This window comes from Trichosurus vulpecula, chromosome 5, assembly GCF_011100635.1.
Source record: "Trichosurus vulpecula isolate mTriVul1 chromosome 5, mTriVul1.pri, whole genome shotgun sequence".
NCBI classification, from domain to species: domain Eukaryota; kingdom Metazoa; phylum Chordata; class Mammalia; order Diprotodontia; family Phalangeridae; genus Trichosurus; species Trichosurus vulpecula.
Window position 1 is genome coordinate 304,821,637 of NC_050577.1, and position 13,366 is coordinate 304,835,002.

Consider the following 13,366-nt stretch of genomic DNA (forward strand, 5'->3'; position numbering starts at 1 on the left):
AGAAATGGTCACTAGGAAGTTGAAACTGAAGATAGTGGAAGGCTTGGTAAAACAATATCTAATTTACCTCAAAGAGTTCAAGTCACAACACTTGGACTTTTTTTAAGGGCAACAAAAAATTTGACAGATGTAATTGATGAGTTGGTCTCTATGGTCTTAGAGAAGAGGCATGAAGCTGGTGAAAAGAATGTTGAGATTTTTTAAAAGGGAGGAGAATAAAAACTTATATATATATATATATATGTATATATATATTAAAGGGATGATGTACAAACTTTTAGAAAAGGAAGCAGTGATTAACAACAATCACCATATTTTCATCAAAAACTGTCCCTTCCAGAAAAATCTCATTCCTTTTATTGACATGATAATATGAATTACCAGGGCTGAATGAAACTGCAGTTAAGTGCATTTGGGACTCCTGGAATAACTAGACACAAAACACCATCATTAATGTCAACTTGGATACAGGTCTCTAGCTGGTATGCCTTAGGGCACTTTTCTTGGTGCTGCGCTATTTACCATTTTTAGCAATGTTTGTATAGTGGCATAAATAGCATGCTTATCCAATTGTCTGAAGGCAGGGGGGTGGGAGAAGGAGAGAATGAGTATTTATTAAGCATCTTCCACTGTGACAGGTACAGTGCTAAGTGCTTGATAAATATTTTCTCATTTGATAAAATGAATGCTTTATAATTAGTTTTTAATATTTTCCTTATATTTCTTCTGTATCTTTTATATTGCATTTTTCATTGAGTTGTAGTCTTTTTGTTACAAATACCTGAAAGTCTTTCAATTCATCAAATGTCCATTTTTTTTTCCATTCAGGATTATGTGTAAATTTTGCTGGGTAAGTTATTCTTAGGTGCAACCCCAGCTCCTTTACTCTTTGAAATACAACGTTTCAAGACTCAGAGGCTAGAATCTGCTAGGTCTTGTGAAATCCTGACTGTATTTCCATAGAATTATTTTTTTTTCTTGTTGCCTGCAATATTTTCTCCTTAACCTGGGAATTTTCAAACTTGTCTATGACATTCCTATAAGTTTTCTTCCTGTGGTCCCTTTTAGAGATTTAGGTAGATATTGTTTTTTCTATTTCTGTTTTACCCTGTTGAACTTCTCATTTTGAAACTTGTAGGAATAGCTAACAAACTGCATGACATAGGACCCCAAAAGCTCTAGATTCTCTTGAATGTGGGTTGAATAGAATAATATAGAAGTTAATAATAATAATAGCACATAGACTATCTATTATCACTAAATTTCATAATATTCTATTCAATAATATTTAATATTAGTCAACCCAACATTTTCCTTCCTTCCTTGCCTCCTTCCCTCCCCCTCCCTCCCTCCTTTCCTTCCTTCCTTCCTTCTTTCCTCCTTCCTTCCTTCACTTCTCCTTCTTCCTTCCTTCCTTCCTTCCTTCCGTCCTTCCTTCCTTCCTTCCTTCCTTCCTTCCTTCTTCCTTCCTTCCTTTCTTCCTTCCTTCCTTCCTTCCTTCCTTCCTTCCTTCCTTCTTCCTTTCTTCTTCTTTCTTTTTTTCTTTCTTTCTTTCTTTCTTTCTTCTTTCTTTCTTTCTTCTCCCTTCTTTCTTTCTCTCTCTCATTCTCTCTCTCTTTCTTTCTTTTTCTTACTTCCTTCCTATCAATCTATCTATCTCTTTCAGATTTGCGAAGTGCTTTCCACCTATTATCTTCTCTCATCCTCATAGCAGTGCTGGGAGAGAGGAACAATTGCAATTCCAATTTTTTGGTGAAATTCACACCAGCTCTTTTCTTTTTTTCCTTTTATCTATCTATCTATCTATCTATCTATCTATCTATCTATCTATCTATCTATCTAATTTATTTAATATATTTTGTTTTCAGCATTGATTTTCACAAGAGTTTGAATTATGAATTTTCTCCCCAGTTCTACCCTCTTGCCCACTCCAAGATGGCATATATTTTGGTTGCCCCATTCCCCAGTCAGCCCTCCCTTCTGTCACCCCACTCCCCTCCCATCCCCTTTTCCCTTACTTTCTTGTAGAGCAAGATACACTGCCTGTGTATCTTATTTCCTAGTTGCATGCAAAAACTTTTTTTGAACATCTGTTTTTAAAACTTTGATTTCCAAATTGTTTCCCCTCTTCCTTCCCCACACACCCTCCCTAAGAAGGCAAGCAATTCAACATAGGCCACATGTGTATCATTATGTAAAACCCTTCCACAATAATCATGCTGTGAAAGACTAACTATATTTTCTCCTCTTAACCTAACCCCCTTTAGTGAATTTTCCTCCCTGACCCTGTCCCTTTTTGAAAGTGTTTTTGATTACCTCCTTCCCCATCTGCCCTCCCTTCTATTGTCCCCCCTTTTTATCTCCTTCTTCCTTCTTTCCTGTGGGGTAAGATACCCAATTGAGTGTGTATGGTATTCCCTCCTCAGGTCAAATCTGATGAGATCAGGATTCACTCATTCTCCCTCACCTGCTCCCTCTTCCCTTCCCACAGAACTGCTTTTTCTTGCCACTTCAATGTGAGATAATTTACCCCATTCTATCTCTCCCTTTCTCCCTCTCTCAATATATTCCTCTCTCATCCCTTAATTTTATTTTTTTAGATATCATTCCTTCAAATTCAACTCACCCTGTGCCCTCTGTCTATATATATATATGTATATATATAATATATATATATATATATATAGTATTATATATTCCCTTCAGCTACCCTAATACTGAGGTCTCATGAATCATACACATCATCTTTCCATGTAGGAATGTAAACAAAACAGTTCAACTTTAGTAAGTCCCTGTGCATTTCCGTTTCTTGATTACCTTTTCATGCTTCTCTCTGATTCCTGTGTTTGAAAGTCAAATTTTGTATTCAACTCTGGTCTTTTCACTGAGAAAGCTTGAAATTCCTCTATTTCATTGAAAATCCATATTTTGCCTTGGAGTATTATACTCAGTTTTGCATGGTAGGTGATTCTTGGCTTTAATCCTAACTCCTTTGACCTCCAGAATATCATATTCCAAGCCCTTCAATCCCTTAATGTAGAAGCTGCTAGATCTTGTGTTATTCTGATTGTATTTCCCCAATACTCAAATTGTTTCTTTCTGGCTGCTTGCACTATTTTCTCCTTAATCTGGGAGCTCTGGAATTTGGCGACAATATTCCTAGGAGTTTTTCTTTTTGGAATCTTTTTTTAGGAGGTGGTCATTGGATTCTTTTAATTTCTATTTTACCCTCTGGTTCTAGAATATCAGGGCAGTTCTCCTTGATAATTTCTTGAAAGATGATATCTAGGCTCTTTTTTTGATTATGGCTTTCAGGTAGTCCAATAATTTTTAAATTATCTCTCCTGGATCTATTTTCCAGGTCAGTGGTTTTTCCAATGAGATATTTCACATTGTCTTCTACTTTTTCATTGCTTTGGTTTTGTTTTATAGTATCTTGATTTCTCATAAAGTCACTAGCTTCCACTTGCTCCAATCTAATTTTTAAGGTAGTATTTAATTCAGTGGTCTTTTGGACCTTCTTTTCCATTTGGCTAATTCTGACTTTCAAGGCATTCTTCTCCTCGTTGGCTCTTTGGAGCTCTTTTGCCATTTGAGTTACTCTATTTTTTAAGGTGCTATTCTCTTCACTATTTTTTTGGGTCTCCTTTAGCAAGTCATTGACTTGTTTTTCATGGTTTTCTCACATCACTCTCATTTCTCTCCCCAATTTTTCCTCTACTTCTCTAACTTACTTTTCAAAATCCTTTTTGAGCTCTTCCATGGTCTGAGACCAGTTCATGTTTTTCTTGGAGGCTTTTGATGTAGGCTCTTTGACCCTGTTGACTTCTTCTGGTTGTGTGTTTTGGTCTTCTTTGTCACCAAAGAAAGATTCCAAAGTCTGAGACTGAATCTGAGTCCATTTTCGCTGCCTGGTCATGTTCCCAGCCAACTACTTGACCCTTGAGTTTTGTGTTGGGGTATGACTGCTTGTAGAGTAGAGAGTACTTTGTTCCAAGCTTGAGGGGATGAGCTGTTGTTTTCAGAGCTATTTCTATACAGCCAGCTCTGCCACACCAGCACTCCTCCTCCCCCAAGAACCACCAACCCAGACTGGACTCAGATCTTAAGCAGACTCTTCACTCCTACTCTGATCCACCACTTAGTTCCTCCCACCAGGTGGGCCTGGGGCCGGAAGCAACTGCAGCTGTAGTTCTGTAGCTGTCCCACCTCTCCTGCCCCTGGGGCAGTGGCTAAATTGTAAACTCTTTCACTCTGTCCTCTGCAGCTTTTCCCACTAACCTTTACTGTTGTCTTTGGTGTTTGTGGGTTGAGAAGTCTGGTAACTGCCACAGCTCACTGATTCAGGGCACTAGGGCCTGTTCCTCCCGGCTCCCGGTCTGGTTGATCCTGCCACCATCCACACTGGGCTCTGCTCTGCTCCCGGCTCCATGCGTTACAGACCTTACCCAGTGACCATCCAGGCTGTCCTGGGCTGGAGCCCTGCTTCCCTCTCCTATTTTGTGGGTTCTGCAGTTCTAGAATTTGTTCAGAGCCATTTTTTATAGGTTTTTGGAGGGACCTGGTGGGGAGCTCACGCAAGTCTCTGCTTTCCAGCCACCATCTTAGCTCCACCCCCTCCAGCTCTTTTCTGCAATTCCAATTTTACAGATAAAAAAACCAGAAGCTGGAAAAAGGTAAGCAAGGTCACTTAGCTGATGAACGTCAGGGGTTAGACTGGAGTTCATGTCTTCTTATCTCCAGGTCCAGCACTCTACCCACTGCACAATAATTCGTTTAAAATCATTTTTCTTAGTATGAGGAAACAACTCCATATATTTCATGTCCTTTAATTGTTTCATATACATTAGTCTAATCTTTCTGTCTCATTGGAGCTCTGGGATAATGGCGTACATTTCTTTGTGTCCCTAGTGGTACCTAGCATTAGGACTGGGTAATAGGCTAACTAATTTAATTCAGTTATTTGCTTGCTATATAAAATACACTGCACTGTGCCTTGGGAATTTACAAAAAAAACCAAACATTCCCTTCATTCCAAAGCACCTAGAAATCACCTAATCCAGTAAACATGTAACCTCCTTTCTAAGCAGAGAGAGATCTAGCAACTAGAAAATACTAGTTTAGAATATAAACTCCTTTGAAAATATTATAGAGGAAGATTGAGGAAGATTATGAGAAACATGACTTCATAAAATACTGGGAAGTAGTGGAGAGAAAATGAGCTTTTGGCAGTTGGATGTGAAATTCAGTTAAGTGAAATTGCCTTTCAAAGCATTTCATGTTGCGACTGAGAGGTGATGGAGTATGTATATATATATATATGTATATATATATACACACACATATACGCACACACACATATACGCACATATCTATATCTATACATGCATACTTCCATACACACATACATGTATATGTGTGTATGTGTATACACACATAAACAGAATTAGACATATTTGGGATGTAGCCCAGGTTAGAATTTGTTTTTCTGGACCATGCATATGAGTTACAAAGGTTTTCTTTCGATTTTTAGTAGAAGGAAGGTGGGAGAGAGAGAAAAATAATTCCTTGCTAATTGAAAAAAACCTTAATTTAAAAAGACAACAAACAAATGAAAAGATAGATCATATTTGTCAACGTCCACAGCAAACTGCAATGTAAACCATTTTGTTCATCAATGACATTGGGACTTGCCCATTTGCACTGTCACATTTCATTGCCTGAAATACTGCCTGGAGGAGCCGAAATCAAATTAAAGAAAATCACGATGGAAAGGGTGCCTGGAGCAGCCTAGGTATGCACGTAGGTTCCTTACTGCAGCTGCCATGGCTTGAAGGCCATGGAGGGATTGATTCTCAAAGTATCTTAAAGATGGGAAAATGCCAAATGTGTGGAAAAAAACCCTAGATGGTCTTACTACTTAGAAAAGACAGTTGAGAAGATATCAATAAGTAGTAATAAATATGCCTCCTCTCTCTTTCCTCTGAACTATTTCTGAGAATAATTTACATACATATCAAAGGTATCCTTCATGAACATAATAGACAGGAACAGGTAGGTTTTTACAAATCACATTCAATGGAAGATCATTGCAATCATACAATAGACTGGAAAATGCAGAGAATAAAAGAGTCTACTGTTACCTATATTTAAAAAATGCATTGTGTTTGGGAGGATGAATGCTCTCTTAAAGAGACATCTTAAAGGTGACTCCTGTGCCCATATTAAGGTTAGACAAGATTCACCACTGCATATGATGACAGAGATACCTGTTCAATGATGCCCTCTTTTCAGCATTACAGCAGACTCAGGAAAACAAGGCATGGGCTCCTCAAAGGTGTTCACCACCGACCTGGAAGATGTGCCATGAACAGTGCAAGTGAGAAGGGATTCCCCATAGATAGTGAAGCTTCTTTCAATGTTCTTGTTTCCAGGTGACATTAAAACCAGTGGAATAAAGCCACAGAGCAGTGTAGTATCTTTCTCTTTTTCTATCCCTCCCACCCTCCTTCCCTCTCTTTCTCTCTTTATAGTCTTTAAATTATATTTGGTTTTGTTTTCAAACAAAGATCAGCCTTTTCTTCTTCCTATTCCTCTCTCCCCATTCCTAGACCCCTGTTAAAAGCTTGTATAGTCAAGCAAAATAAAATTTCTTCTTGGTCATGTCTATACACACATATACATACATACACACACACACACACACACACATATATATATATAAATATATGGGTCTACATATGTATGTATGTGTGTATATATATTCATATACATATACATATATGGAGGTGTGTGTGTGCGTGTGTGTGTGCTCTGAGTCCACTACCCTTTTGTCAAGAGGTGTGGAGTATGTTTAATCATGAGTCCTTAGGAACTGTAGTTGGTTGTGTTGCTCTGAGTTCCCAAATTTTCTTTTTTTCTTTTTGAAAATATATTTTGTTTTAATTAGCTAAGGATCTGCCTTCTCATCCCCCCCATTGAGAACAGAAGAAAAACAAAACCCATTGCAATAAAAATACTCAAACAAATTTCCATATTGGCCATGCCCTAGTAGATGTGTGTGTGTGTGTGTGTGTGTGTGTGTGTGTGTGTGTACACACACACACATCACATGTATATGCTCACATATGTATCTACATACATAGCACACATACACATACATGCATGTGTACATATGTATATTTCTCATTTTTTATTCTGAGTCCTTCACCTGTTTATCAGAAGATGGTTAGCCTCATTAGGCTTCTGGAATCCCAACTGGTTATTGTGATGATAAGAGTTCAGTACTCTTGTATTGAACATGTATATACATGTATCACATGTGTATACCCTAACTTCTTAATCCATTCCCTAATTAATGGGTACCTCCTAAGATTCTCATTCTGTGCCATCTCAAAAACAGCTGCTATAAATATTTTCATGGTTGCTTAGAATTCAGTTAGTTTAGGAGTAATCCCTCCCTTATAATTCCCCCTTCCTGCTTCTCCTTCTTCCCTCCTATTTCACTATTGAGTGAACTGGATTTCTATACCCAGCTCTGTCTGTCTGCCTGTCTGTCTGCCTGTCTGTCTGTCTCTCTCTCTCCCTCTCCCACTCTTCCCCTCTGTCTCTCTGTCTCTCTCTTCCCCCCTCTCTCTTCTCTCTCTCTCTGTCTCTCTGTCTCTTCCTCACTTTGTCCAGTTCAGATGAGAGTAAGCTTCAAGATTCAGCTGTTTGCCCCTACACTCTCCTCCTTGTTTGTATAGATATCTACTTGTGCACCTCGATTATGTGAGATAATTTTCTCTATACTTTCTTCCTCTCTACCCTGTCAGTGTGCTTTTCTTCCCCTCTCTTTCTACTTTTTCTTAAGATTATCCAAATACAGCAGAACCGCTCCCAGGCTTCATCTAACTGGTCTCGCTCTATGGTTCAGAGGGGGCACATGTATGGTCTCCTCATGTTGGAATGTAAGAAACTTAGCCTTGTTTAGTCCTTTGCTATTGTTAATTTATGTTTCCCTTTTGGTATTTCTCTCCATTCCTGTCTTTGCACTTCAAAGTTCCTGTACAATTCTGGTCTTTTCAACAGGAATGCTTAGAAGTTCTCTTTTTCAATAAAGGTTCATGCCCCACCTTCTCCCCCACCCTCCATCTCTGCCCTGAGTTTTTCTGGGTAAGTTATTCTTGACTGTAAGTCCATATTTTCTGCCTTCTGGAAATTGCATTCCAAGTTCTCTACTGCTTTATAGTGGTGGCTGCTAAATCATGTTTGATCCTGACTGTGGTCCCTTTACACATGAATTCATTGTTTTTGGTTGTTTACAGTATTTTTTTAAACCTAGAAGACCTAGATTTTGGCTATGATGTTCCTGGGACTTTTCATTTTAAAATTTCTTTCAGGAGATGACTGGTGGATTCCTTCTATTTCTGCTTTGCCCTCTGGTTTTAAGAGATCCGCACGGTTTTCTTTTATGATTTCTCAAAATACAGTATCTTGACACTTCTTGGTCATGGAGTTCTTTCTGTCCAGTGAGTCTTAAATTATTTCTTCCCAGATGTATTTTCCAGACAATTGTTTTTGCTCTGAGATACTTTACATTTCCTATTTTTTGAGCCTGTTGATTTTGTTTTTATATTTCTTGTTGCCTGAGAGAATCATTGGCTTCTTTGGTCCATTCTAATTTTCAGGGAATTTGCTGCTTGAGTAAGATTTTCTACCTCTTGTGCCAAGCTGCTAATTCTCTTTTCAATTCCATAAGTCTTATTTCTTTTCCAATTTCCCCCCTCAAATACTCTTATTCCATTTACAAAAACATTTTTAACTCTTAAAGAAACCCAAACCTCATGCTTTATCTCTTCCAGGAATTTAGTTGAATTTGTGCCCAAGCTGTGTTTTTCTTGGAGGCCTTTCTTGTAAATGTTTTAGAGCCATTCTCTTCTATGTTTGTGTCTTGAGCATCCTTGCCACTATAATACCTTTTTATGGCGGGGTTCTTTTTTTGTTTGCCTGTTCTTCCAGCCTACTTCCTGACTTCAGACTTGATGTTAGGGCTTGGCTCTGTGACTCTTCTGGAAAGAAGGTCTGGACTGGTGCTGCTTTAGCTTTCTTGGGGATCTTGAATATTGTTTTATTCCAGGATTTCAGTGTTTTCAGTGCTCGCAAGGTGGTTTAATCTAAGGCACAGTCTGATTGCTGTCCTCTGGTCTGAGCTCTGCAAGTTCCTGACCTGGGTTTTGGGTTTTGCAAGAGCAGACTGTTGCTGGATTTCACCTCTATCAGTCAGGTGGAAATCTCTGTTGGCTAAAAGTAGTAGAATTGATCTGGAGTTCTTGCCCTGATTATTCTTTTGCAGTCTGGGCAAGATGCTTTCTGCCTGAGGTCTGAGCCACCTTGCTGTTACTTCTGGCTTCTGAATTTCTTCCTTTCTCATACACTGATGAGGGCCTCCATATTCAGGAGGAATGCCACTGCCATGCACAGGACCACTTTACACTCAACCCTGAATCTGCCACTCATTTCTGAGCAATGGGCAACAAAGTTGCCAGTTGGTACTTGTCCCTGTTGTAGTGTTCTGGTATTGGTCTGGGCACATCCCAGGATGAGTCTGAGACCTCTTTGTGCCCTGGCATAAAGCCTTTTTCAGGGTGCTGGAGTGCTTCCCATACAGCATAGTTTGGTTCAACCCTGTCTCCAGTGTCAGAAGGCCTCCCCGTCTATCACCCTATACCACCTGGGACTGGATAAAGGATTCACTGTGACTTTTTTTCTGGGTTTTCCCATGAGGATTTGCTTTGGTGCATTTTCTAGGTGTATTAGGAAGAGTTTGTGGAGAAGGACTCACTGCACTGTTTCCTATCATTCTGCCAGATTGACTCCTACTGTAGTATCTCAAAGCAAATAAGCAGCTACTCAAGGGTTTGGGATAACTATGCACATAGATAACCCCAAGTAGATGAAGAATAACTGATGTTCAAACTTTTGGGTAGAAATACCACAGAGCTGGTACCTTGGTGAGTGTAATGAGTGTATCTTAAAGAGGCTACACATGGTGAGCAGGGCAGAGAATGGAAGAGGAGGAAGAATGTGGGCCAGATTGCATTGAGGAAATGATTCCGTACTTCCCATGAACCTTGGCCATTTCTGTCAAAGGAAAATCATCGTTGAAACACTGATAACAATAATAGCTAATATTTGTATAGCACTTTAAGGTTTGTGAAGCCCTTTATGGAGACTGTATGATTTTACCCTCACAATAACCTTCAGAGCAGTCTACACACCTACCTACCTACCTACTTTTGAAATACCTGTCTATCTATCTATCTATCCATCTATCTGTCTATTATCTATCTATCTATCTATCTATCTATCTATCTATCTATCTATCTGTCTATCTATCTACCTACATACCTATTTACCTATCTATATAGCTATCTGTCTATCTATCATTATCTATCATCTATCTATCTATCTATCTATCTATCTATCTATCTATCTATCTATCATCTATCTATCTATCTATCTATCTATCATCTATCTATCTTTCTATCTATCATCTATCTATCTATCTATCTATCTATCTATCATTTATCTATCATCTATCTGTCTATCTATCATCTATCTATTATTTATCTATCTATCATCTATCTATCTATCTATCTATCTATCTATCTATCTATCTATCTATCTATCAAAATGATCCAGGGGACAGATGAGAAATGACATGAGCTAATCACATAGTAGACCAAGATTCAGGAGATGGACAGTCTAAATATCGCCCTTGTGTTTATATCATTTTAATCACCCAAAGGATCACTTAGAGCTTTTGGGATGGAACACTTTTGAAGGATTCCTGAGAAGACATGGCCATGACACACAAAATAAACAGATGTAGATGGGTTATTTTTGGCACCACCAGAGGGAGTGTCTACACTGATATGAACATCCTTTCTTCAGGTAGATGATCTTCTTTTTCCTCCTCCTCCTTACTTCCAATATGCCAAAAGTACATTTGACAAAAAGACTATTTTACAGAAAACTCACATAAGGCAAGCTCTCACATGAAGGTCAGAAGACATTATACAAAGATAGTGTCAAGGTCTCTCTGAAGAACTTTGGAATCAACTGTGAGCCATGGTAGATACTGGCCCAGGACCACCTAGCTTGGTGTGCCCACATCAAAGAAGGCAAAACAGAATTGCAATAGCTCAAAATAAATGTGAGATGTGCAAATTTAGAGACATTTCCACTCCAAACTTTCATATGCACCATTTGTGCCTGACCTGGGGTAGAGCCTTCTGAGTCCACATTGGTCTGATTAGCCACAATCAGAAACATTGTACTTTGAGCCCAACATAGTGTTGTCATTTTGGTTTTCTTTGAGAACTAAACACAACCAACCAGTCTCCCGCATAACATCCAACCTACCTCCCGTTAGGTGAATTTGTGGAATGGGAATTTTGAAATATTCAATCTCATTGTCAGTCTTGGGACACACTGGAAATACGGTTGTGATCCGACACTTAGTGACAGTTTTCTTGTCTTATATTTTAATTAATGATGGAAGAGAAGTGGTGGGGGATCAGGCCCACCCAACATACGTATTTTATTCCGTGGGTTGTGCCAGTCTCCTCACATTCCAAAGCTGGACCTCTATCAGGGAGCTCATATTTAATAAGAATTTGGAAGACCACAAACTTTACATGTAAACATTCATCACTAAATGAAAATGATAACAAATGCCCTTCTGGCCTTTGGCCCATTTTTTGGCCACAAAAGCCTGCCAAAAAGCCAGCTGACTTCCTCATTCCTTGAGTGTGAAGGTCCTCCAGGGCAGGTGCTCAGGGGATTCAGCCCACTAGCCTGATGACATGCATTTGGAGACCAGCCCCTATGACACTTTTGAGCGTTCTGTTGACTTGTGGCGTGCTGAGGCATATGGAGTGAGCCAGTGCCATGGGTATCATTGTTCCATGGTGCAGCTGCGTTTGGTGGGCGCCTACTGAATTCTCCTTAGGTAGAGCTTTGACATACCTGAGAACCTCTAAATGTGCTTGGCTGAGGTGTGGAAGAGAAAGCCTCAAGTCCCTGTCAAAAGAGGAACAATTGAAGAAACTGTGTATATTTAGCCTAGAGAAGAGAAGACTGGGGGAGTGGGCATGACTGCCATCTTCCTGTATATACAGGGCTTTCATGGGAAAGAGAGATGTGAGTCTGATTCCTAGAGGGAAGACCTAGAACCAATAGGAGCTAGATTCAGACTCAATTTGAGGGGAAAATACTTTTTCGTAATCATAGCTGCCAATTGCTTTGATGGGTAGTGAGTTCCCCATCACTGAAAGTATTCAAAGAGAGATTGGATGACTTTTTGTTTATAGGAGCAAATAGAGAGCAGATCCTAATTGTTACTGTTTCCACATCTATTTTGATGAATGCTACTTCATATAAGTAAAGCATTCTGCTTAACTAAAGGTACTTACATTGAAAGTATAAGTTTCATTTGCCTACTCAGGATGGGAAGTAAGGTTTATAAAATTCATATGTAGCACGTACTCTGGTACTACCTGCTCAACTCCCATTCCATTGACAGATTGGGCCCATGGAAGGTGGCTATTATTTCTCTCCTCAGAGCTCTCACCTGATAAAGGGATGAGGTTAAATGGGATGGGGTGATTATCTGATGTGGCCCTCTAAGTCCTCAAGTGCGGCCCTTTGACTAAATCCAAACTTCACACAACACATCCCCTTAATAAAAGGATTTATTCTGTAAAACTTGGATTCAGTCAAAAGATTGTACCCAAGGACCCACAAGGCTACATGTGGCCTCAAGGCTGCAGGTTTCCCATCCCTGCCCTAGATGGTATTAAACCTCTGCATATCCTCCTGTGGTGGAAGTTAGAACACAAAATAATCCAGACCAATTTGCTCAGTATCCTTTAATCAGAAATAGAAAATATTATTCTCCTCCCCTCCCCAACTCCCTGCAGGGCATTCAGAGCTGAACAATGTCTAAGACAATGTTAATGACTCTTACTTTTTTGTTGTTCACTTGTTTTCAGTCTGACTCTTTGTGACTCCTTTTTGGGATTTTCTTGGCAAAATACTGGAGTGGTTTGCCATTCCCTTCTCCAGATTATTTTATAGATGAAAAAAACTGAGGCCAATAGGATTAAATGACTTGACCAGGATCACCGAGGCAGTGTGTGTCTGAGGACAGATTTGAATGCAGGGAGCTGAGTCTTCCTGACTCCAGACCCTGCGCTCTATCCGTTATACCTCCTCTTACTAGGAAAATGCTTTGAAGCTACAATTCCTGCCATATTCATCTCCAGAGCACATGTTTACACCTCCCCCTGCCCAGTCACTCCTACAAAGTTCAGGCAGAGAT